General features: G+C 39.2%; 1 protein-coding gene across 3 annotated transcripts in view; it reads left to right on the forward strand.

The window, feature by feature from the left end:
• Positions 1-26,283, forward strand: part of GP9 (glycoprotein IX platelet) — a 346,354-nt gene that overhangs the window by 281,029 nt on the left and 39,042 nt on the right. For 2 of the 3 annotated variants that reach the window (XM_044078087.1, XM_044078088.1), the window contains exon 2: positions 1,958-2,145. The exons of the other annotated variant lie outside the window; for it this stretch is intronic. The gene's annotated coding sequence lies outside the window, so the exon portion shown is untranslated. The remainder of the gene's footprint in view (positions 1-1,957; positions 2,146-26,283) is intronic. 3 annotated transcript variants of the gene reach the window in all.

Here is a 26,283-nt window from a genome sequence, read left to right on the forward strand (position 1 = left end):
TTCAGATTTTAGTGCTACTACTGAGAAACCAGCTAGTTCTAAAGGAAAATTTGAAGAGCAGACTTTCTGGCACCTGGAATAGTTTAACCATAGCCCCGTGGTGCTACATAATGTGAAAAATGCGCAAACACATGCATTTTTTTAAGCCAGAAAGTTGAAAGGGATAGAAAGCAGCCCAAAACAATTTCAGAGCTGGAAACCACTCCTCTAGTGTTAGATAGGCAGTACAATGCTCACCAGTCCCACTGGTAAGCAGTAGGACTTCCCACTACCACAGCAAGGTCTGGATAGCTCTGAGCACAGAAAATAAAGTCCTGAGACAAGCAAAGTATGGGATCTGGACTATACTGGCTAGGAAAGGTGGGAAACGAGCAAACACGATAGTAATTTTGGGGGGGTTAAAACAGGCTAAACAATGCAATAAAACAGTAAATAAACACAGAAAAGGCTAACACACTTTAGTGTGTAGTCCTAAACAGTAAATGCAATTAAAACTCTACAAAATTAGCAATTTAAAACTTTTTAAATGAAGCAAGGCAAGTGCACAACTGAAAAACGATTTAAGAGGCAGTAATAAAGTAGAATAAGTACCTAGTCTACATATACAGAAAAGTCTATATATACAGAAAAGTAGCTAAAACACATAAACAATTCAGATGCAGTGCAACCTAGAGCACTTGAGTTGTAGCAATATTAAGGCAAATACAGTTTTAATAAATGCACTAAAATATACTGTATATTTCCAAAATGTTTGAGAAGCACAGTCAAAATACAAGGAGATTCAGGCAATTTTTTTTTTTTTTAAGAAAGGGAGAAAGGAGGAACAGGAGGCCTTCTCAGATGTTCTCTCTGTATTAGGTAGAATGAGCTAATGACACTAGACTGGGAGGAGTGTCCCAGATCAAATTGCAGTAGGAGCGGGCAACTGCAAAGCCACCAAGTATAACAACAAGACACGAACAGGAAGGAAGGGTGGGGACCAATACTAAAGCTATTAGCCTACATTCGACTTTAGACAGTAAACACTACAGAAATGACAGCAGTGAGCCACAAAATGAAAGTTTTTAAACATCTAAGACTTTTTCCCCCTTCTTGGATTTCATACTAATTGTTCCAAACTGTTTTGATTAACAAAGTCTATTAATATTTGAAATCTTTATTTGATGCTGAGTAGTTTGCCCAGTTAGTTTTGGGTAGCTAAAATCTCTGTATGGATTGAATTTCTGTGCATTCTTAAATATTGGCATTCAGTCTGGCTTGACTTGATATCATAGCTTCTACTGTTTAAGTGTTAATTTCCAAAGACTGAGACTGAGACAATGGTACGTATCCCATCAGATATACAATGAGACAAGCTATAGTCAGGAATTTGTGATACAACCTTTTGATCTTTCAACCATGATTTAGTAATTAAACTGATACCAGCATCCTCTAAATAGGTTCATAGGTTCATACTAGGCTAACTGCCCTTTTGGGCCATTTTAAACCTAGCCAATTACCATTTGTGAGAATCAAACCCTGCACCTTGCATCTGTGAGATAAACACCTTAACCATCATGCCAACCTCTCACCCAGCTAAGAAAAGCTTCTAAATCGCCCATTCCATTGTTGAGATTTCTGGCATTAAACAAAGTTACCCTTAGTTCTTATTGTTTTTTTATCTTGTGTATAGTACTGTAGGATGTAACACTTCCTGTTCAGTATTTGCATTCCTCAGAGGCAGAGATGGAATTCTTCAGAAACAAGCACTCTGATTTGTTGTGCATGTCATTCCAGAATGTCAGGAGATTAATTCCATATCTGTGATACCTTGTTCTTAGTCACTGTTTAAATGCCAACATTTTGTAGTGATGTTAGATACCATACAAGGTGAAGGGAGGATATTACCAAGGTGATGTATTTTCCTACATTTGCAAGAATGTTTAATAATACCACATTTTCGCTTTATTTTATTCAGTTGCTACATTGGTAAACACACCAAGCTCCAGCCCTCAGGGATAAACCAAAGAGAGAAGAAACTATACACTCCAGTGGAAACAGAGATATGTCATTAGCCTTAATGTTTTTAAACCTAGCTGAGATGTTCCTAATTTTGGACTTAGGCAAGCAGGACATCACCAGAGGCTCCTTATAAAACCCATTAAGGTACGTATGCACATTAGTCTGATCATTTACCAAAATAATTTAGGGTTGATAGTGCATAGTATTTACCATATAGATGTTTGATTCCGACTTGTTATATGTTAGATATTTAAACCCATTTTTTGTCATGGACTTTCTCCAGTGCCATATATGGGTGGTTCTGTCTGATTTATAATGGTCAATAGCAGGTCTGTGTAATATGTTATGTCTATAGTGTTTTGGTTTAGAATCTCTGCAAATGTGGAATAGTGGTAGATTGTGTGTGTGTGTGTGTGTGTGTGTGTGTGTGTGTGTGTGTGTGTGTGTGTGTGTGTGTGTGTGTGTGTGTGTGTGTGTGTGTGTGTGTTAGCCCATGCTATGCCTCCATATCTAATACGTAATGACCTCCCTATTTAAAAATATAAATTAGAATAATAATTGCTATTAGTTAAAACCAAGCTTACCAATGTTAGAGGACCACTAAGCTGGTAAGTTTTGTTATAATGGTTGTTATTTAAACGAATTATAAATATCCTATTTTATCTGATTTCAGACTTTGTAGGAGAGTAGTAGCTAGTGGTAGTAATCAAGGATGTTAAAGGATGCTGAAAAAGGTGGCTAAAGCTGCAGGTGTTATAGTGTGCAACTGAGATGGGAAGACATGAAGAAAAGGTAACTAAAATGTAATGCATTTAATGGGTAAACAAATCAAGGGACACCGATTTTAAAACACAACAGGATCAGGGTTAGTAGGATAACAAAAATCAGTAATAGTCACTGAGCAGTCATTTCTAGTAGCTTTCTCAAGGAACTCTTGATCTGCTTTCCTTTCATTAAATAAAAATACTATTTCTGTACTCCACTCAGTACTGTTATTAATGATAAAGTGAGACTACAGTGTTTGTACTAGCTCAGCTAGCCTGGTGCAGTTGGACCTATGTGTGACTAGCTGCCATGCTGTGATACAAAAACCTGTTGATGCAGACTATTGACACCAGTGTGACTGGATCCTGTGGAACTGGCTGCTGTGATGTGGCACACAGGCGTGGTGCCTAATATTAGCAAGTGTGTGACTGGACCTCTGTGGGATGGGTGTCATGATGTAGTCACAATGCTGCATTGTAAGTGAAGCCTGACAAATGTGGCCAAGAGTTAACATAGTGCAACCAAAAAGGCTGTTCCTTATAATAATGACGTGTACTGGACTGAGCAGTGGTACTTCAGCATGCTGCTTTACCTATACCCTTGTGCAGGTGGGGAGCACAAGCATGGCTTTTCTGTGTACAGTTCACAAATTCCTGGCTACAGTCCTGTACACCACCAGTGGGAGACATATAGTAGGCATCCTCACAAGGTGCACAAGCACTTCAGCTGACTCCTCTCAACACAACAGAGCAGTAACGGCACTCCATGATCCTCCCTAATTGTTAAGCTCAAAAAGATTGAACTAAGGTACCTTGTGAAAGAACCTCACACTTGACTGTATGATCTCACCCTTTCAATCTGTAGCCAAAACACATGACCAGTATAGATGAGGATAGGAACATGGACTTTGAGAGGTTCATCCTATGTCTCAGCTCTCACCTCATTACCACAGCCTGGTATGAAGCTTGCGGTACCGCTGCCACCACACTAACCTGCTGGTCAGTCTCTTGATCTTCACTGCTTTCACTTGTGAAAAAAAATATCAGTTTTCTGTACCCTCTGCCACCCGCAAAGAGAATCCGTTCTTTTCTGAGAGAGAACCATAACCAGTATTTCGGATGTGATGATTTTAAGCCCAACCACTCCATACTCAGAAATGGAACAATACAATTAAGTGCATGCTGGAGATCATGAGATTCTTACCAAAATCCCAAGACTCGTAATTGTTAGCCCAAGAATTATGGGGAAAAAAAACACAAAAATAAAAGGGATAAAAATGTTGAAAGTCACCAGGGGAAGACTGGTCAGTTTTTGAGGAGAAGCAAATAGTATACAGCTGTTTTTTGGGGGGGATTAATTATTAATCCATTGTTAGTTAGCCAATTACAGAATTAGTAAAATTGCCTTGTAATGTGTTGAAGCCCAGAAAGTTGAAAGCATCATGCACAGAGGCTTGTGCAAGAATCCCATATTATGTATTTGAACTTCCCAGATCTGTGCAGCCATCATTCTGCCGGGCTAACATATCTCATTATCAGTGATCAGCTAACATCTCTGTACATCTCTTAGCCCAAGAGTTCAAAATGTATGTCAGCAGGTCAGCTGTAACAGCTACAGTCAGTTATTTACCTTTGTTCTACAGTGTCTCAGTACCAAGTACATAAGGGCAGTGGCTGAAACTGGACTTATGGGGGGAATTCACTACCAGAGTCAAAAACTTAATAAAATCAATCAATCAAGCAATCAATAATTACATACATACATAAATAATTAATCCTTCTGTTCAAACATAGTGTTTGTTATTGATAATCCACAACCAGCACAGAAAACCAAAAACAATTTAGCACTTAAATTCACATCAGGCACACTGTCCCATCTAGTCACATGCCTGCAGCCATCTTCTTTCATCGCTGACATACGCATTGAGATATCCTAGTAAAACTACATACTTTATAAGTGGTATCCTATTGATCATTTTGCCCAGAGTCTAGTAAAAAGGCTGGAGATTCTGAATAACTAATTTGGGCCATACATGCAAACGACAGGATGGAATGTTCCTTTCTGTAACTTGCAGCTGCATTGGTACAATCCTCTATTTTACTGGTACCAAAATAATCCAGCTAAATAGTACCAGCTAGGGGCTTGTGTATATCTTCCTGTACACAAGACCAGCTCCTTGCCAATCACAGGTAGCATTTTATGTCTTAAGAGCCGATATCCATGGGCAACTTCCAGTCCATTTTAATCCAACCAAATCCTGTCTTCCACATTACTGACATCATACCTGACCTTCTGCCCTTTGTCTTTTAAACGGTGAACCTACAAAACTATACAATAACTAAAGTACTAGTTATATAAAAAATGACAATGTAAAAAATCTAAAACTTGTTCATCACTTGAAAGTTTGTAATAAACAAAGACACATGTGACAGGCACTCAGGTGCCACCATCTTTGCAGTATCATACAATTTCCACCAATGTCTAAGGTCCGCAATAAACTTTTATTGGAGTTTTGCTGTAAAAAGGTCTGTGTGTTTGCTCAGTAAAAAAATACTGTATTATGGTTTCTTAGAACTGATATCTGCTTCCATATAGGACAGTGTTTTATTTTTAAGACTGCTTCTCTGAAGATTTCCATACCATACCTGTTACGCTACAATATCTGAAAGGTTTTGCGTGCAATCATAGGTTTCATCAAAATATTCTCATTACTACTAATAAGAGAGACAATCAAAACAATAGAGCACAGAAGACCAAAATACCCTCGGAGGTCCAGCAGTAACGTATCTTCTTAACGCAAAATTTTATTAAGAATAAAAAACAGCGTTTTCGCTACTAACAAATAATGTAGCTTCATCAGAGAACAAACAAAGCAAAACAGTTTGGCGCCAACAATGCAAGGCTTAAATACACTAATTAAGTGATCAAACCATGTCACTTCCCCTGTTACAGTGACAGAAAGAGTAACGTTGTGTAATAATAAAAAACATTAATAAAAAACTATGAATTGTTAAAAGCTTATAAAATTAAACTAAAAGTCAGAATACAGGACATTATGGCAGACAGGTGTGCCCCTGTTGGTATTCCACCATTGTGATATTACACTAGAATGGTGCAGTCATAAGAAACCTGCGCCTAGTTGGTAGCAAAACGAGAACTCAGGCAAAGGGTATAAAGTGATTATACATGTGATGTCTTGACCATGGTGTATAGAAGTAACAAAGGAAATGAAATAACATAACTAAACCTGTGTACAGTACAATTATATAAAATGTAAAAGTATATAATAGAACTGTGCGGGAAGCTGTCAAAACTTGTGTAATAATAAGAAGATATTTGTATGTAATATAAAAATAGGAAATTCAAAAACTATGATTGTAACTGTTAAACATGTAAGTTTTAAGTTACAAAAATGCCCAGTATGAATTACAAGTTGTAAATTATAAAATAGTAATTAAATCCAATAATATTTAAAATAGTCATAATAAAAAGTAATATGAGGGCATACAATTATCTCAGGTAGCTTTTGTATTTTAAAAGGCAAGAAATATTACAATTTTCATTTAAACCAGGGGAGTGGAAGGCATTTAATCTTATGTGCCATTCCAATTCCCTGGTTTCTAAAATTGTAGCTGTGGGACCGCCCCTGAAGTTGTGTGGAATATGGTCAATGGCTATAAAGTGAAACTTATGTCCAGTGTGTTGGCCAATATGTTTGGCCAAAGCGTTGTCATTTTTACATCTCTTGATGGCATACATATGTTGGTAAATTCTTTCTTTGAATTTACGGTCTGTTTTACCAACATAGTATGCCGGACAGCTATCACAGGTAGCTAGATACACAATGGACTTGGTCTCACAGGTGATTTTGTGGTAGATGCTGTATTTTTTGCCATTTAACTGAAATGAGTTGCCTGTCTTTAAACAACTGCACCAGTTACAATGTCCACACATGAATGTGCCTTTTTGTTTAGAGAACATGTCAGCATTCTTATGTTTCTCTAACAAGGCTTTCAAGTTGTATCCTCTCCTGTAGACTAAAAGGGGCTTGTCACCTAATTTCTCTAATAATAATTTGTTACTGGTGATGAAGTACCAGTTCTTAAATATAATAGAACAAACATGGTTGGAGTCTGTACTATACGTTGTGATAAAACTAGTTGAGTACCTTTGGATTTCATTGCTAGTTTGCGACAAAGAAGTGGGTAAATCTGGCTGTGATACCTCAATGGAAGAGGTAGGGGCATCAATGGGCACTACATGGTTGTTGTCCAAAAGAGGTTTGTAGAAACCCCCCACTCTCTTGTTTCTAACTTCTGATGTTAATTCTTGGATTAATGCTGCAGGGTAATCACGGCCACTGAACATGTCAAACAGTAGTTGGCATTCAGTGTCAAAATGGGAGTCAGTGCTGCACATCTTAGCCGCTCTGATAAGCTGTCCCTTGACTATTGATCTTTTTTGCTTAAATGGATGTTGGCTGGAAAAATGGAGAAAAGAATTGCAATAGGTTGGTTTCCTGTAAATTGAAGAAGACAGGGAGCCATCCATTGTGTTTTTTTCCAGTCTAACATCCAGATAGTCAATGGAGGATGTAGAAAAATGATATGTGAACTTGAAAAATTGAGTAGTACTGTTCATGTATTCAATCAGCGTCATGGCATCCTGCTCTGTACCCCTGAACATGATGAAAATATCATCAAGGTATCTGGTGTAATAAGCCAAATGATGTTTGAAGAATAAGAGAGACTATGTTTGTCTGCAGGTCTAGGGTAACCGAGGTTCGCGTAGAGTGCAAAGCAATGATGTGCTGGGGGTGGGTGGGATGGCATTGATCCCAGTGACTCTGGGAAATAATCAAGAAAAAAATTAACTGCAGAAAAAATGCACCAGAAATTACAGTTTGGAAGTAGAAAAAAGAACATTAAAGATAAACTCAGTCTTTGTTCTAAAGAGTTATCTCTAACTGCAGACTATGAATCCTTCTGAATAGCTCATTACTTTATAACTGGAATCAGTTCAACACAGACTGCAATTGAATATTGAAAAATGGACTTAAAGAACCAAAGTTATCAAATGCACATTCAAGTTTAATCCACAACATCTTTGATTCGAAGTTTGTGGTTAAATACACCCTTATATCAAATATTACAATATCTTCTGCATCACAAAGCCTTATGTAATGAATCACACAAAAAGTAAACAAAGCTCAAAACTGCACTCTGCTAGCAGCATACTATATTATATCAATAACTGACGACGGTGTGTTATATTGAAATTTACCCATGGTCAGAGTGGTTTAATCATGAGGGTGAAGCCCAAGTGATTAAATAAAGCTAACTGTGGGTAAATTTCAATATACCATAACCACAGGGTCGGTTATTGCTATTATACAATGACATTATTTAAGAAGAAAATACTTACTTTTCTTAAATAATGTCTTTGTATAACGGTGCATTACTGTTCTTCCGCGGCTGGTGGTATACTGCTTCCTTGTATTGATGTACTGCGCTTGCGTATGGGACATGCATTCCCACACATACCCAGTACATCAGTGCTTGGGAAAGTAAGCAACGGAGGAAAGAAGATCTCCATTGCTCTGCTTTTCCTTTCTTTTTTTTTTTTAATTAAATAAAAAAGGTTCAGGAAGTTTAGGATAGGAGAGAGACAGAATGGAGGAAATACAAGGGAAATCAGGTACGTGTCTTCAGTTTTAAACAACGTACCTGATTTCCCTTGTATTTTCTGCATGGTGTCTCTCTCATATGTCCGGAGTCCGGAATACAAATTTTGTTTTTATTTTTGTTGAAAAAAAAGTTAAAATTAAAGACTATACCAAAGGAAAAAAGTCCGGGCGACCAGACCTTTTTCTGGTGGCATATACAACGTTGTAACATCGTAATGTTGGTATATACAGCTGGTTGGGCTGGCCAATCAGCGTGCTCGTTTTAGAATGTTAATGGACAGTCATTGTATAATAAATTATACTTCTCTAGCTTCCCCCGTTACTCTACCCACCTTATAGTTTATTTTCCTCTTCCCACCTAAAGAAAAAAAAAAATTCAGATACTTCATTCAAGACGGCAGTTGACACTAGCAAAAAAAAAAAAGATGGGTTTTGTTTTACATTCTCAGATCTGAACACATTGCACATGAGTCACCCCTGAAAAGGGGGAGGTACACTTGAGCCTTGTAGACTTAATGAACTTAAAATAAAGTAACGGGTTGGGAGGGTGGCCTAATGGTTAAGGTGTTTGCCTTACAAACACAAGGTACAGGGTTTGAGTCTCACAAGGGATAATTGGCTAGGCTTAAAATGGCTCGCAAGGGCAGTTAGCTTAGTACTAACCTATGAACTATGTAACAATGAACTGAGCCAACAGAAGGGATTTGAGAGCCTGTGCCAAGAACCAGTTAACTGAAATTTACCTTTTACCCTATTTAACATCTATGCATCCACTTTGTAAGTCACAGTAGCCATTAAGATGTTCACAGTGCCTTGCACAACCAAGATGAATAAAGTCACACAAATTTATGACAACTTTTGTACTGATAAACCTTCTACCATGTTTATACATCTATACATAAGTCATAGTAACTCTTAATAAAAATCCATAGCACCATTAAAAATTTAGTTCAATTACATGCCACCAAATGTTAATAGTGATATAGCATCTGTCATAGAACAGATATAACAATTTAAATATACTTTATGTTGTAAGTGTCAGGATCTCTAACTAAAAGCCTGCAACATCCTGCTGAGTAATCATTTCAAATAATGCATCTTCTGCCATGTTTCCTTCCATACCTATAAAAGATATGAAATAAACCACAAAATATCAGAAAAACTCACAACTCCACAATGTAAAACACACTCACAGTAAAAAACAATAGATCTCACCAACTAAAGAAACTCTGCAATACTTTTTCATGTGGTATTACACAATGCACAATGAAAAACAAAACAATCAGGGAGCATTCATCAGAAAAAAAAGAGGAATAAACAAATCTAGTATAAAAGTAGACTTTGTTCTCTAGGACTTTGCCAAAGATAATTGTTATTTGTTCTAAGCTGATGGCTGTTCTGCCATATTATTACCATATGCAATTGATATTGGTTAGAAATGCATCAGAGCTGCTCTTTTAATGTTTACTATATTGTTACACAAAACAAATAAAATATACTCATCTCTTCATAGTACAAAGATTGTCATAGATTCCACTTTTCTGATCTGGAGCAAATATTTGTTTGCATGTAAAAAGGAGATTTTGCATCTGCTGTGCAAAATTTGCTTTGCAATTCACAAATACATTTTTTGACACTTTATATAGGATCAGCATAAAATTATACAGTGAACATTTTCAGTCAGAGCTGCTGAAAATACAAAAAGTTATGATTCACTATTTATTTTAATGGTGCAGTTGTCTCATATATGTAGTCATTCCTCCATTGCACCAGAGCATGTCTTTTCATCACTGACAAACGTCCTTTTATATAATCTGACAGCTGCCCAATCGCACCAGCCCCCGTCACCCCCCAAAAAAATGTACATACACATCTACATATTTCAACATTTAAAATGTAATGCAGAATATCACAGTTTTCATTTCCATTTCTTCACTGCACCATATTTTACTCATTTTGTAGACCAGAGATATCATTCCTGACAAAATAGTCATTGTGTATTCCTATTATAGGTTAAGATGCATGTCATAGTGAGCCCAAGTATAGTTTATTTATTTATCTATTTTAATTAATTAATTTATTTATTTAATATTTGTTTACTGGGAGTGTCTGACTGAGCCAAAAAAAGGCCCATTTTCAGTGGAGGCCCAAGAAGAAAAGGTCCAAATTATATAGTAAAAAAAACAGCATTAACATAGAACAAAATATAAAACAAGAGGTTACATAAAAAGCAGCAAATACATATTTTATATGCTGTTTTTTACTTTGGCACATACTTATCAGCCAGAAAGGAAATTCATTTTCAACATTCCTTTAGTTTCTTGGCTCTTGTCCTTCAACAGAATGAACCACACCAGTAGACATACTCACAGTTAAGTCCCTACAACTTTTCCATTGACAGCTTGCTTACATCAAGTAAGCCTGTTATACATTCCTGTATATCTTTTTCTCAAATTTCAAACAGGAAGTAAAGGGACACATCCATTGTCAGAGAAATATGCATTTCCTGGCCTCTGCATTCAGTTAATACTTGAAGATGTCCAGTGCTCTAGTGAGACCTATCCTGTTTATAACATCAGTCTGTAAGTGTCTTGGACCCTAGACCCAGTCATTTTTCTGTTTTTATAAACCCTTTCCATGCTCCCACTAAGAAACTAGCCTTAGGTCAGAGAATTTACTGGAAAAATGCAGTCTCATAGTAGCATTTCTGTTGTCAAACCCAAAAGCACTACTCACTGAAGATTCAACTTGTCAAATTAAAATGCCTGATACAAAAATTTAAATTCTGTATTTTGTTGTACCTTATTTTCTTGATTTATATATACCAATTCCATGGTAGCAAAAACAAAACAGAAAAACAAAAACAAACAAAAGACAAGAATCACTGCCAGAGTGCACACTTAAAAGAATCACTGCCAGTGTGCACACTTAAAAGAATCACTGTCAGAGTGCACGCTTAAAAGAATCACTGCCAGTGTGTTCACTTAAAAGAATCACTGCCAGAGTGCACACTTAAAAAAAATCACTGCCAGTGTGCACACTTAAAAGAATCAAATCCCTTAGCTGGACATTCCCATGAAAACGAACAATACCAGCAAGCTGATCTCGCTTGACAAGATGGAATCTCATCCAGTCTGTGCTCATTGAGGTGCAGTTAAGTTCATATAAACATTTAGGATATTATCTCATGCCTGACCTAGCAATAACACAATGTTAACATTAAGAAAAAAAAACATCTTTGAATCTGCATATGCAGCTTTGCATTAAATTACATAATGCTCTCTAAACACACACTATGACAGATATTTTCTAACCAAATCCTACAACTTAAAAATTAAATATTGACTTGTAGCTTGCCCTGTTTCATAGTATGGTTCTGTCAGATGACCAGTTTGTCAGTGTTGCAGACCCTAGATGAAAACTAAAATGTCCTTGAACCCACTGATTTAATATAAATGTGTGTGTGTGTGTGTGTGTGTGTGTGTGTGTGTGTGTGTGTGTGTGTGTGTGTGTGTGTGTCTCTCTCTCTCTTTATATATATATATATATATATATATATATATATTTTTTTTTTTTTTTTTTTTTTAATTATTTTATTTATTTATTTATTTCACATTTGTTGACCGGGAGAGTCCAACTGGATACAAGTCCATTTTCAGTGGAGGCCCGGGGAGAAAAGCTCCAAGAGAACAACTTTAAACAATGCGATAACAATTGATTACAGACAAAGAGAAAAAAGAATGACAAGATTTTGAACTACATAGATTTAGGGTACATATTCTTGGTATTACAAGGTAAACATATTAGTAGCTAGTTATTAGCACAGTATGTAGGTTCTAAGCACAGGATTTCAACAGTATAATGGTTCTAAGCACAACATTCCTGGGATAGATAACATTGCAAGGAAGAAAAAAAGGTGTAAGACAGAAATGTGAGGAACAGCATTTTGTTATTCGATAAGTCTCAAAGATAGGATACATAATCCAAGTACTCTTTGGTATTACTGGAGAATATAGTCGTGGGTAGTATAAAGTGCAACACTGAATGGATAGTAATATAGCCATTTGAGAATTAGGAGGTATAATTGTGAACCAGTTATAGGTAGGTACAATGTGCAGAATTGGTTAGTATGACAGCCTTTCCTTAGGTTAGTGAACTTTAGAATTGAGGTATTAGCCAGGGGTGATGCAGGAGCATAGCCGTTTGTTTAGGAAGTAAGTTTTGAGTAGTTTTTTGAACTTGGTTGGGGAGGAAGGGTGTTCCAGGCTTTTGAGATATAGTGACTGTAAACTGCCTTACCAGCCTCATTGTTGAATTTGGTAACCTTGAGGAGGTTTTGGTTACTAGATATTAAGGGCCTGGTGGTGGTATAGGGTTGAAGAAGATTTTGTAGAGCTGGGGTGTTTTCAGAGAACTGTATTATTTTGTGGGCTAGTGATAGTTGATTGAGTTGTAGTAGTTGAGGTAGTTCGAGCCAGTTGAGTTTTTTGAGGCAGTCACAGTGGTGTGTTCTGATGGGTGAGTCTGTAGCAAATTTGGCTATCTTATTGTAACAGCTATCAAGTTTGTTTAGATCAGATTTGCTGAGATTTAATGACTGCAACATTAAAACGTTGTCTGTTCCTTTTATCTCATCTTAGGTAGCCCCCTCATAAATAATCTCCGCGTGGCTCCCAGGTACCAGGCGTTGACTCTGAAGGACTATTACCACGGTGCGAATGCACAGGCTGGTTTCTGCTATTAGTTATAAAGTATTCCATCCCCAAAGATATAGGGTAAAAACTATACCCTTGTTATATTTATAACCCAGGAAAGCTTCCCGCTGGCAGGCAACAAAACAGTACCTTTAACCAAAGCTGGCAGTCTAAGTCTAAACTGCCTTCACAAAGACTTAATCTCTAGTCCCTGTACTATTTAACCTATTAGCAGCGTAAAGGCAAGAAGTTAGACTAAACCTCAACTGAATTGCCATCTATCACATGAAAGTAGGTCCTAGCATAAGGAAAACATTGTGTTTCAACAGCAGTCTACTTTACTTACATGCAGCTGGCCTTTAAGACCCTGCAAACTCCTGGTAGGTGTATCCGCCGCTTCAAGCCTCGCTTGGCTCATCGCCCACCCTGCCCCCATATCCCACCCGCCCCCACTATCTCCACATTTATTAGGTTAACAAACCCATCCCACTCAGCTCTGAACCAATTACAGCCATCCGGCAATTTAAAATATCTCCTCCCACCCTCCCGGCTATCTACCAATATTTAGTAGGCTCTCTTAAGTCCTCCCACCCCATTAGTTATTCTTTCTCTATAACATGGGTAAAGTTATGTATTCTACCATCCCTCCTATAGTTCTAATCTTATTTATCCCATATTTTTTATCAAGATATGAAAACCAAACACTATTGGGAATTCCCTTCCCTAAGGGTCACACATGCAATCACACAAATCCTCCCCCTAATCTGATTTCTCCTTCTCACTACCCCACCAAAACTCTATGCTTTAAAAGTGTGCATCTCACGCTACGTCACCCCAAAGTAACCACTATAAAACTTAATCTAAAGATACTATGCAAACTCCAAAGATTCCTAGACCACCTGAAAAAATCTATTACTAAAGATGGTGACATTCACCCTAACCCAGGCCCAACCACTAACCTAGACTCTGTCACACCAAAATTAGCTCAAAGATCTACTAGCTCTCTCCTCATCTTCCATCTTAATCTAAGAAGTATAAATAACAAGGTTCACAATTTACACGCTATGTTAGCTACACATCTCCCAGACATTATGTGTCTATCTGAAACATGGCTCAAACCAACCACAAAGGATGAAGAGATTCTCTCACCTGGGTATAATATCTTTAGGCTTGATCAGATAAAAAAAGGGGTGGTGGAGTAGCTGTAATGTTCAGAAGTACATTGAATATTATTATGAATCCATTACAACCTCCCAAGGTCACTAATATAGAACTAATTGCCCTAAAGATATGCCTAAACATCCAAAAATGTATTAATCTCATTGTAGTTTATATTCCACCTGGGAAGAACCTAGAAAACTTGGAGCTAGCCCTAAGTTGGTTAGCCACCAACTACACTCAAGAAACCATTGTACTAGGGGACTTCAATATTGACTGGTCCCATTGCTCTGTCCAGACAAATCCCCTGCCCATTAACTTAGATGGTTTCTCCCAAAATATTATATCTCCAACTAGAATTGGTAATACTCAGCAAAAAGAGAGCACCATTGACTGGATTCTTACCAATAAAGACACACATAACTATACCACTGGGACCCTCCCCAACGACCTCAGTGACCACCTTGTCACTTATATTTTAAAACATAAATTTTCATGTACAAACCTTCCCTTATATAGACTTGTTAGAAATAAGAGGAAATTTGTCCCAGCACAGTTCTTAGCAGAACTTAAATCTTGCAACTGGTCCATGCTAAAAACTCTACCCCTAGATGAGAGTGTGACATACTTTAATGACACATTCCTAAACATACTGGACTCTCATGCACCAAACCGACTAATCAGATCTAAGGAACGGATAGCACCTTGGCTAACTAGAGAAACCAAATCAAAAATTAAACTTAGAGACCAGGCCTGGGATAAATGGCGAGCTACTAAGGCACCTCTAGATCGTATCAAATTTCAGCAGCTTAGAAACTCCACAAAAACAGCCATTACCCGAGATAAAAAACACTATTTTTGTCACCTCCAGGATAAACACCAGAATAATCCAAAGAAGTTCTGGGCTGGATTCAATAACCTCCTCCATTCTGGGAAATCAACTACCCCTACCCCTGACAAACTTGTCGGGAAAGATCCGGAAGAAGTAGCCAATACTTTTAACTCTTTTTTCACCGAGACCTTCCAGTCCCTAGCAAGCCAGCTAACTACTTCTTCCTCCTCCTTAACTAATGCTACTGGCAAAGCTCTACCCTCCTTTAACTTACAACCAACATCTACCTCCTACATTAGAACCCTATTGAAAAAACTTAAACCATCCACCCTATCGGCTGATCGTCTCCCAGCGGAATACCTACAAATAGCGTCAGATGTCATAGCCTATCCCATCTCAATCTTGATAAACAGAACTATAACTGAGGCCACCATCCCCTCCATTTGGAAAATATCATACGTCATCCCACTTCACAAAGGAGGCTCCTCCACGGAAACATCTAACTATAGACCTATAGCAATATTGTCTCCAATAGCAAAAATTATGGAAAGGTGTGTTCACAAGCAACTTCTACGCTATCTCACCCTAAACAATCTTTTGTCTAAAACTCAACATGGTTTTCGACCCCATCATAGTACAACCACTGCCCTCCTTTCCTTTGTTGACTCAGTCAATAGTAACCGTAATAACAAATTAATATCCTCCGCTGTCTTTCTTGACCTATCGAAAGCCTTCGACATGGTCAATCACCAGCTACTGCTCCACACCCTTGAAACCCTACATCTTGACAACCCAGCCCTAAGATGGTTCAATGCTTACCTTTCTGGTAGGCAACAAGCTGTCCAGTGGCAAAATAGGATATCTCACCTGCTACCTAACACCATTGGAGTTCCCCAGGGCTCTATACTTGGTCCCCTTCTTTTCTCCGTATTCATAAATGATCTTCACTCAGTCATCCCCAAAGCCACCTGCATTTAATATGCAGATGACTCCACCCTGATCTGCTCTGATGTCTCTCTCCCTGATCTCCAAGTAGTCACCCAACATTGTTTTGCAACAGTTGAAAAATGGTTCTCTGAACGGAAACTCATCCTAAATCCAACAAAAACTAAGTTACTGCTATTTTTCCCCACGTCAGCTACTCCTCTAGGACAACAACCTCCACATGCTAATAATAGGTCCTTCTACGTTGAATCCGTCAATGGCACCATCATCGAGCCTGTCACCAACACCAAACTACTAGGTGTTACTATTGACCACAAGCTTAAATTTGATATGCACATTAGTCAAACCATTAAGTCAGTAAATAAGAAACTCGGCTCTATGTACAGAATTAAGAACTTTCTAACCCCTCATGCCAAACTAACCATTGCTCGTACACACCTCCTCTCCACCCTATTATATGCCTCCCCGGTACTTTCTTTCCTCAATAATAGAGAGGTTAACAAACTCTCTATTGCCTATAACCATATTACCAAATTTGTAACAGGAGCACCTTATCGTACTCACCACTGCCATAACCTAAGGAAACTTGACTGGTTAGAGCTGCCCAATCTTCTCAAACTGAACCAACTCACTGAAGCATTTAAAATAATTAAGCAACCGGATAAAACCCCCTCACTGAATAAACTCCTGACTCCATACTCCAATCTAAACTGTCTTCGATCTTCAAATAGTGTCCTGGTACTAACCACTAAATCTAATAATTCGGGTGGTGACGCTCTTTATGCCAATTCTATTGGAAAGCTATGGAATTCCCTTCTTAATAACCTAAGACTCATTACCTCATTTAGCCAATTCAAAAATAATCTTAAAGAATTCTTTAAGTCACATTGGTTATGCCCATGTCCTAAACCAGACTAATCCTTCATGTCTCATACTACCCACCTACTATTTACTAATGCCTTCTCTATCTTATCTTCAAGTTTCCTAAAATTGTAATTCCTCTAATCACCAAGCCTTTATCTCTACCCGCTCAGAGATAACTACCTTCTCTCTGCCTGCCTTCAACCACTTAGGGCTAGGGTCTTCATGTGGGATAGAGTATCTTCCCTCTCCACTGAGCTTATAACCTTAACCTCTCTGTTACACATAGTTTCCATACTAAGGTTAGTTACATATCATGTAAATGTGAATTTAACAGTACGGAAATTTATGTTTTTTTTTTATTTACTTTGTTAATTTTAATTCATCTGTATGTAAATGTATGTGTTACTCTTTTGATTGTGGAGCTTTTCTCCCCGGGCCTCTGCTGAAAATGGACATGTATCCAGCTGGACCAGCCCGGTCAACAAATGTAAAATAAATAAAATAAATAAATAAAGATTTATAAGGACAGGGGAGGCATACAGAAAGGTGGATAGAAGGTGAGTCCTGGCTATTGTAACTTTGGAGTGGTTGGAGACATGTTTTTTGTTGCGATAGAGTAGTCCAAGTTTTTTATGTACTTTTTTATGGTCAAGGAAATATGTAGGTCAAATCTGAGGTTGTTGTGTATTTCAATCCCTAGTAGTTTGGTGTGGTTGGTGGGGTGATTGTGGTGTTGTTATTTGAGGAGATTGTGAAACTGTCATAGGAAGGTCTGCATCTGTGGGAGCTAAACAGGAGTAGATTGTTTTTTCTGGGTTGAAAATTAGGCATTGTTTGTTGATCCAAGTTTCGGCTAGGGAAAAGCATTCTTGTGTTTGGGAGTGAAGTAGGTCAATTGTTTTGGCTGCACATATTATGGTAGTATCATCTGCATATTACACTATTGAGGCTTTGGGAATGTTGGATGGGAGCTGATTGCTGAAGAGGGTAAAGAGTAGTGGTCCCAGGATGGAGCCTTGGGGTACCCCTAAGGAAACTGGGAGGGAGGGAGAGAGTTGGTTCTGCCACAACACAGCTTGTTGCCTGCCTACTAGGTAGCTTTTAAACCAGGAGATGGCATGGATGTTGAGGTTTAGGGTGGATAGTGAGTGAAGGAGTTCTGAGTGGTTAACCATGTTGAATGCTTTGGATAGGTCTAAGAATGTGGTGGATACATACAGTCCAATATTTCTGTGATTACTGATTATGTTAGTGAATGCTGTAAGTGTGGTAGTGGTGCTGTGGAATGGTCGAAAGCCATGCTGTTGTGATGATAATAGTTTATTATCTAGGAGGTATTGCAGAAGTTGCTTGTGGATTGCCCTCTAGAATTTTTGTGAAGAAGTGGTTAAATTGTGTGGGGATATTGTCTAGATTATTTACAGTTTTTGCGGTAGGGGTAATTGTTTTCCCTGGTTGTAGAACAGAGTTAATTGCTGCTCAGAATTTTTGTGGGTTGTTCCTATGTTTGTCCTGTATTTTTTGGTAGTATGAAGTTTTATCTGTTTTGATAAGTTTTTTGGCTTTGTTACGTAGTTCCAGGTATGTTTATTTATTGGTTAGGGATTTGGTGTTACGGTAGCTACTCCAGGCTTTATTTCTCTTTTTAAGGAAGGTCTTTGTATCTTGGGTTAGCCAAGGTGCATAATTAGTTTTGATTCTTGTTGTCCTGGGGGGAGCGTGATGGTTTAGGTTGCTTAAGAAGGTTGTATTGAAGTATAAAACTGCTTCATCTAGAGGTAGGCTTTTTAGGGGGGCCCAGTTACACCATTTTAGGTCATTTACAAAGTTGGAGTGGTTAAAGTCTTTTTTTTTTCTAATTAGCTTTGTGGATATTTGGGTAAGTTGTGGGACTTTAGATCTGAGGAGAAAAATGGTTTGGTGGTCACTCAGGGTGTCTGGCAGGCAACCTGCTTAGGATATCATTGAAGGGTGGGATATAAGTATACAGTCTAGTATGGATTGATGATTGGTTCTGTTATCAGTTCTTGTGGGAGAAGTTATAAGTTGGGTTAGGCCGTGTAAATTGATATGGGAGAGTGGGTTTTGACTGGAACAGTTATGCCAGTCAATATTAAGGTCCCCTAATACTATATTTTCTTGGGGGAGTGAGTTAGATATCCATTCTAGCAGGTTCTCTGTAATGTTAATATTATTGCCTGGTGGGATGTAGCAGCCTATGATGTTGATTTGTTTGTTTATATTAAGTTTTAGTTTCGTTATGGTGAGTTCTGCTTTTCCTAGGTTTGGGGTTGTTATGTCTAGTTGCTCTAGGATGAGGTGAGATTTGTACATTATTGCAACACTCCCTCCTTTTCTTCCTATTCTGTCATTGCGAATTATATTATAGCCTGGTGCAGTAATTTCATTATTATGGTTCACTGGTTTGAACCAGGTCTCAGTTAATATTACTATATCAGGTTGATAGAAGGAGAGTAGTGCATGCAGGTCCTATACTTTGTTTAGAATACTTCTGACATTTAGATTTATGATAAGGAGGGAGTTTTTGTCCCAGTGGAGTAGGGTGTTATTTAGGTCACTGATTTGGTTTCCTGTATGTAGTGGACCTGGGTTTGGGTGTATATCACCACAGCGATTGAGTTGGGTTCTCAGGTAAAAATAGAGTTTGAGTAGTTTTTGCAGGATCATATGGTACCTTAAAGCAGTTTGGGACTGATAGTGTGTTGGGAGTATTTTATGTGCGATGTGGTGGATATAGTGAGTTTGGTAGAGGTATGGGGCTAGTTGAGTAAGGGGTAGTGTGTTGCTATAGTTAGTGTTAGTAGTTTTCTTTGGTATGTGGGTGTAATTAAGTTATATTTGATAGTTGGTAATACAGGTTAGCAGTGAGACGATAGCTAAGCACAAGAGAAATGGTAAGAGGTGTACAGGTTTGGGTTTGGGAGGTGTATTCATGTTAAGGTTTAAATATGCTGGCTTGGTGATTGGGATGATTTGTTAGACAGGGATAGGTGTGGCTGATGTTCCTTGGTGGAAGTAGGGTAATTAGTAGGTGTGATGTGATAGGCTGGAGTGGTGTGATTGAGGTCGGAGTGGCTATGTATGGGTGTGGTGTCTAGGTATAACTGTAATTGCAATAGGGGTGGGTGGGAATGGGGTAGGGGAGCGGAGTGAGCCTGCAGGGCGAACGGAGCAGGATAGAGCAAGTAAAGGATGAGATCATAGAGACAGTCAGAAAGTTACAGATTTTTGAGGAGCTCTAGGTAATTCCAGGTGAGTGGGGAGTACTATTACAATAGTTAGGTTACAGGAGATAGTGGTGAGGGGAAAGGGGAATATAACTAATGGAGGGGGTAGTAACAGAAAAGAGGAAAAAAAGAAGAGAAAATAATAAGTAGTGAGGGGATATAATACTAGAGAAGGGAACAAGGGATATAACACAAGCCAAGTTTAGGGTGCCAGCTAGTGGACAGCAGCTTGATTACAGCAAGCTGGCAAAGTAGAAAAAAACAAGAAAAAGTTACTCAGTTAATAGATACAAAGGAGAGAAGGGTTAATAGTTAGGGAGAGAGCTGGGACTGGCTGCTGGGAACCTGGCTCAGGAGTGAGACTTCAAACATACACTACCTATTTTTATGTAATAAAGAACAATTCAGTGCACAGTTTGGTCAGGGGGGGCAAATGTACTTTCTTGAATCCTTTGGAGGGAGGGACTTTGTGCATAGGACGAAGGTATCTTAGGGATGCAGATGAGATGGTAAGACTTATTTGATGGGGGTCCTTATTGACCAGGCAGGTAGGTTCTCAAATTCTTAATGCAGGAAGGAGGTTGAGAGTTTCTTGAATCCTTTGGAGGGAGGGACTTTGTGCATAGGACAAAGGTATCTTAGGGATGCAGATGAGATGGTAGGACTTATTTGATGGGGGTCCTTATTAACCGTGCAGGTAGGTTCTCAAATTCTTAATGCAGGAAGGAGGTTGAGAGATTGCAATGACCTGCTGGGACCAGGGACACAAAGTAGCCAGGGGAAGATGCGGGATACAAAATATATACATACACACACATGCACATATCATATATTATTATACACACCCACGCACATATATATATAGTATGCATTATTATTATTATTATTATTATTATTATTATTATTATTAAGCAATAAGAATATGTATTGTATAATTATTATTAAAACATCCCAGTCCTCCTACCATAAAAGTAACCCCCATACCAAATCAAAAAACAATAAATAATTACACCATAATAGGTACAGTTTGTCCCAGTTTGGAAAACAGACCAGTATCCAATATTTCAATGTCCTTGATCTGAAATGGTAAAAGCTGTTTTCAGTTTTTTTAATTCATACTTCAACAGTTAAAATCACACTGCTACAGATCAGCTGATCATTGGCTCATTACTCACTAAATTAGAGAAAAAAATGATAGCACGAACTACAAAATATGAACATATCCACGTTTTTTGTGAGACGAAAACTCCTCCCACGCCTCCTGTGAAAGAAGATTTAATTTATATATTTATTTATTTAACATTACAGGGAAAGTCGGACTGGACACAGATCCATTTTCAGAGGAAGCCTGTATACACCCCGCATACTCTACAACTAAATATAATTAATTATTGTGTAATTGCAGTCCAAATTAAAGGAAGTTACACCCTCAGGGTAGCTTCAGTAAAGTACATTTTTATGTAAGTACACCACAGTTTTTGGCAAAATTGCAGCTTCCCTGAGATGTCACAATCAAAAGTATCTGAACATAGCAGCAGAGGAACAATAACAGGCAAGAGATTACAGGGACCATAACATACCAAGTTATATACACCTTTAAGTAAACACTGTTAGATTTTCATGCATTTTACACCCACAACATAAGTTATGTGAGAATTTAATGTCTATACACACACATGAACATACATACATTCAGAATCACATTCAGGTATACAAACATACATAGAAACACACAAATTCAGAAATACTGGCAGGCAGACTTCCACACATGCATAGAAACATATACATACACACACCTCTTACAACCGCTTTCATCATCAGGTGTCTTACACAAAAAATTTAAAAGACAAAGTCATAGAATGCAAGATGTTCTTCATCTCACATTGCTGCAGTCCTTACTTATGGGTAGTCCGCTGTCCTCGGTCGGCCCGAATACCAAAGTATTAGGCTGACGTCGGTCATGGCGCCTAGAACTGACATCAGAGCGTCAGGGTATAAAAGCGCATGACCGACGTCATATCCTCAGTCTTTTTTGCCGCATGGTCCGATGCAGAAGCAGCGTTGCAAGTGCCGTTCGGCGTTCTGAGATTTTTTGAATTCGAAGTTTCAGACCGATACCAAGTTGGGCTAAGTACCCCGTTGGGGAGTATTTTTTGTTTTTTCTTGCCTCAGTTATTTACCGGATGTCAGAAAAAGTGAATAATTGTATTTCTTGTGGGAAACAGATACCGCATAGGGATTACCACTCGCTTTGTATACCTTGTTTGGGACCGGAGCACGACGTAGTAGGGTGTCGGTTTTGTGCTAGGTTCAACAAGCGTACTATAAAACGGAGATTAGATTGCGCTAGGTTAGTCTTTGGCAAAAGGTGTAATTATAACATGCCGTCGGATCCTCCGACGCCCGCTTCCACTAAGAAGCGCAAAGACAAGTCTGTAAAGCTTAGGCAGGATGATTCGTCCGTTTCGGACGCCGGCCCTTTAGACGCTACAGGGGAGCAGGTGGACCCGGCTGAAGTTTCTGTTGAAACTCAGGGGGAAACTTTGATTTTGCAAGAGGTGGCCTCTCAGGAGTCAGGTCAGGCTGAAGGGGCCTCTCAGGTTACTATTCTCCCTACTGTAGCTAGGGTGGTTAGGCCTTCTGCTACTATCTCTAAGGCTCCTTCTAAGGGCAGGTCTGTTTTGTCTTCCTCTGGTGTCAGTCCTGGTTCCTCAGGGTCTGTGCCTAAAAAGCACATGCTTAAAATGGCAGAAGATTTAATTACTTTAATTAGGGGTTCTATGCCCCCTCCTGATAAGAGGCCCAGGGTAGAGACAGAGTTGGAAAGTTTGGAGCAGGCCTCAGATGATTCAGAGTCTTCTGTGGAAGACATGCAAGATTTTCCTACTTATTCGGATTCTGATGCAGAGGATTCCACTCCTTCTGCTTCTCCCCCTGAGGATTTCTCATTTTCAGAAACTTTACATTCCATGAGGGAACATTTTAAGTGGGAAGGACAGGATTTCTCTGATTCCCGGAAAAGGCTCAGGGAATTCTTGTTTCTACCACAGCATAGGCCCTTAGCTATTCCTCCAGTTTTGGATGTTGTTCAAGATGTTTTCTCGGAGGCTTCCTTAATCCAGATTCTGTGCCTCCGCAAGTCAAACCGGACAGGTATTACAGGGTGCCTGAGGCTCATAAGTATCTGTATAAAAGTCCTAGAGCAGACCCAGAAACCATTAGTCAGGGGCCTAAGGGTGTTAGAGTTTCTGTTGTAAAAATCCGGTCCTCTAGATAAAGAGGCCAGAGCTTTCCTTCTAAGGGCAGGTCTGTTTTGTCTTCCTCTGGTGTCAGTCCTGGTTCCTCAGGGTCTGTGCCTAAAAAGCACATGCTTAAAATGGCAGAAGATTTAATTACTTTAATTAGGGTTCTATGCCCTCCTGATAAGAGGCCCAGGGTAGAGACAGAGTTGGAAAGTTTGGAGCAGGCCTCAGATGATTCAGAGTCTTCTGTGGAAGACATGCAAGATTTTCCTACTTATTCGGATTCTGATGCAGAGGATTCCACTCCTTCTGCTTCTCCCCCTGAGGATTTTTCATTTTCAGAAACTTTACATTCCATGAGGGAACATTTTAAGTGGGAAGGACAGGATTTCTGATTCCCGGAAAAGGCTTAGGGAATTCTTGTTTCTACTGCAGCATAGGCCCTTAGCTATACCTCCAGTTTTGGATGTTGTTCAAGATGTTTTCTCGGAGGCTTCCCTTAATCCAGATTCTGTGCCTCCTGCAAGTCAAACCGGACAGGTATTACAGGGTGCCTGAGGCTCATATATATCTGTATAAAAGTCCTAGAGCAGACCCAGAAACCATTAGTCAGGGGCCTAAGGGTGTTAGAGTTTCTGTTGTAAAAAATCCGGTCCCTCTAGATAAAGAGGCCAGAGCTTTGGATAGATGGGGTAAGAAGGTGTATACCTCTTCTACGTTGGCAATGAGGGCTTTAAATTGCCAGTTTCATATGTTGAAATATCAGAATTTCCTCCTTTCTCAGCTAAAATCTAAAGTGGATGCTTTAGCAGAGGGTATAGAGTGTAAAGAATTGCAAGATTTGGTACATGTTTCTGAACAGGTGGGCAAGCATTCGTTGCAGTGTGGCTTTGATGCTGTACAGGCTTCTTCTAGGGTGGCGGCCACTGGTTCAGTTATTCGAAGGCACGCCTGGCTTAAGGATCAGAATTTGTCAGAGCATGTTAAGACTAGAATTCTGGATGCTCCTTTACAGTCTGAAGTTTTGTTTGGTCCTCCTGTGGAGTCTGTATTAAAGAAAATGGAGGACAAGGCTAAGTTTATGCAGACTGTTAAAGATTTTTTGCAGGTGCAACCTCCAAAGTTTAGTAGAAATTGGCCTGCTAAAGGATGGACGTACCCTTCTTCTGATTCTCAGTCTAGGGGCAGATCTAGACGTGGTAGGGGCAGAGCTCAGAGTTCCTTCAGACCTAGAACATGGAGTTCGCCTGCACAGTCTGCAGGTGAGGGCAGGGGTCAGTCCTTTCATAAACAGACCCAATGACCTGCATTTTCAGCTGCCAGATTCCTCTTGCCTGGCAGCTCCTTTGGGAGGAAAGTTAGCACTTTTCAAGCAAAATTGGCTTTTGGTCACCCAGGACAAATGGGTGTTGGACATTATAAACCGAGGCTACAAGTTTTATTTCCATACATTACCTCCTTACAGAGGTATGCCAGATGTTCCTACTCGACAAAGGATAGAGGCTCACAAACAGATTTCTTTACTTCTTCAAATAGGAGCTATACAGCCAGTTCCTCTGTCAGAAGTGGGCCTAGGATTTTATTCTCGCCTGTTTCTAGTTCCAAAGAAAGGGAACACATGGAGACCAATTTTGGATTTATCTATCCTCAACACTTACCTGGACATTCCAAAGTTCAAGATGCTGACGTTGCAACAGCTTTTACCTCTGTTGGGAAAAGATCACTGGATGGTAACTCTGGATCTCAAAGAGGCTTATCTTCATGTTCCTATCAGGCCAAGTTGCAGGAGGTACCTGCGTTTTCGAGCTGGAAACTTACATTATCAGTTCTCTGCATTGCCCTTTGGCTTATCTACTGCGCCCAGAGTGTTCACAAAGGTTCTGGCTCCAGTGATAGCCTTTCTCAGGTTAAGAGGAATTCAGATTTATCCTTATTTGGACGATTGCCTAATTATTGCTCAAGAGAAGGATGAACTTCTTCATCATCTACAGTATGTGATGGCAGTGTTAAGATGCCTAGGGTATTCTGTGAACGAAACAAAGTCCAGTCTAGTACCCTCTCAAGACATGTGCTTTCTGGGTGTGAGACTGAATACAGCTTCCCAGATGGCCTTTTTGACCCCGGACAAACAAAGAAGCCTTTCTCTTTATTTCCGTCAAATGTCTCTACAGTCAGGCTGACTGCAAGGACAGTCCTTCAAGCCTTGGGGTTCATGGCATCTTGTATTCTGGTGCTTCCCAATGCCAAACTGCATATGAGGAAGCTTCAATGGTATCTCAAAAATGTATGGACACAACACTGCCAAGATCTAGACACTGTCATTCAGATAATACCTTGCATTCAGAAGGAATTTTGTGGTGGGCTCAGGAATGTCACCTAAACAAGGGACTCTCTGTGACCCGACCAGAGGCGAGTCAGATTCTAACGACAGATGCCTCGGACAAGGCTTGGGGAGCACACCTCAATGGAAAATGGGTGCAAGACACGTGGCCTGTCAGACTTCAACATTTGCATATCAACTTGAAAGAGATGTTAGCAGTCCAGTTTGCATTAATGGCTTTCAAGGATTTTCTTCATCCAGGGCAGGTGTTGATTCAAACAGACAACACAACTGTCATGTGGTACATCAACAAGCAAGGGGGAACCCATTCATACCCTCTTTGCAGGCAAGCGATGATTTTGTGGGAGACTGCTCTCAGTTTACAACTCAATCTTCAGGCAAGGTTTCTGCCAGGAGCACAGAACTCTTTAGCAGATGTGTTGAGCAGACAAATAGTGGATCCTCACGAGTGGAAATTGGATCCTCATGTATTCCAGCAGTTGACAGTGTTATGGGGAACTCCAGACA

The sequence above is a fragment of the Protopterus annectens genome, chromosome 7.part0, assembly GCF_019279795.1.
Source record: "Protopterus annectens isolate FY-2018-M chromosome 7.part0, PAN1.0, whole genome shotgun sequence".
Classification (NCBI taxonomy): Eukaryota; Metazoa; Chordata; order Ceratodontiformes; family Protopteridae; genus Protopterus; species Protopterus annectens.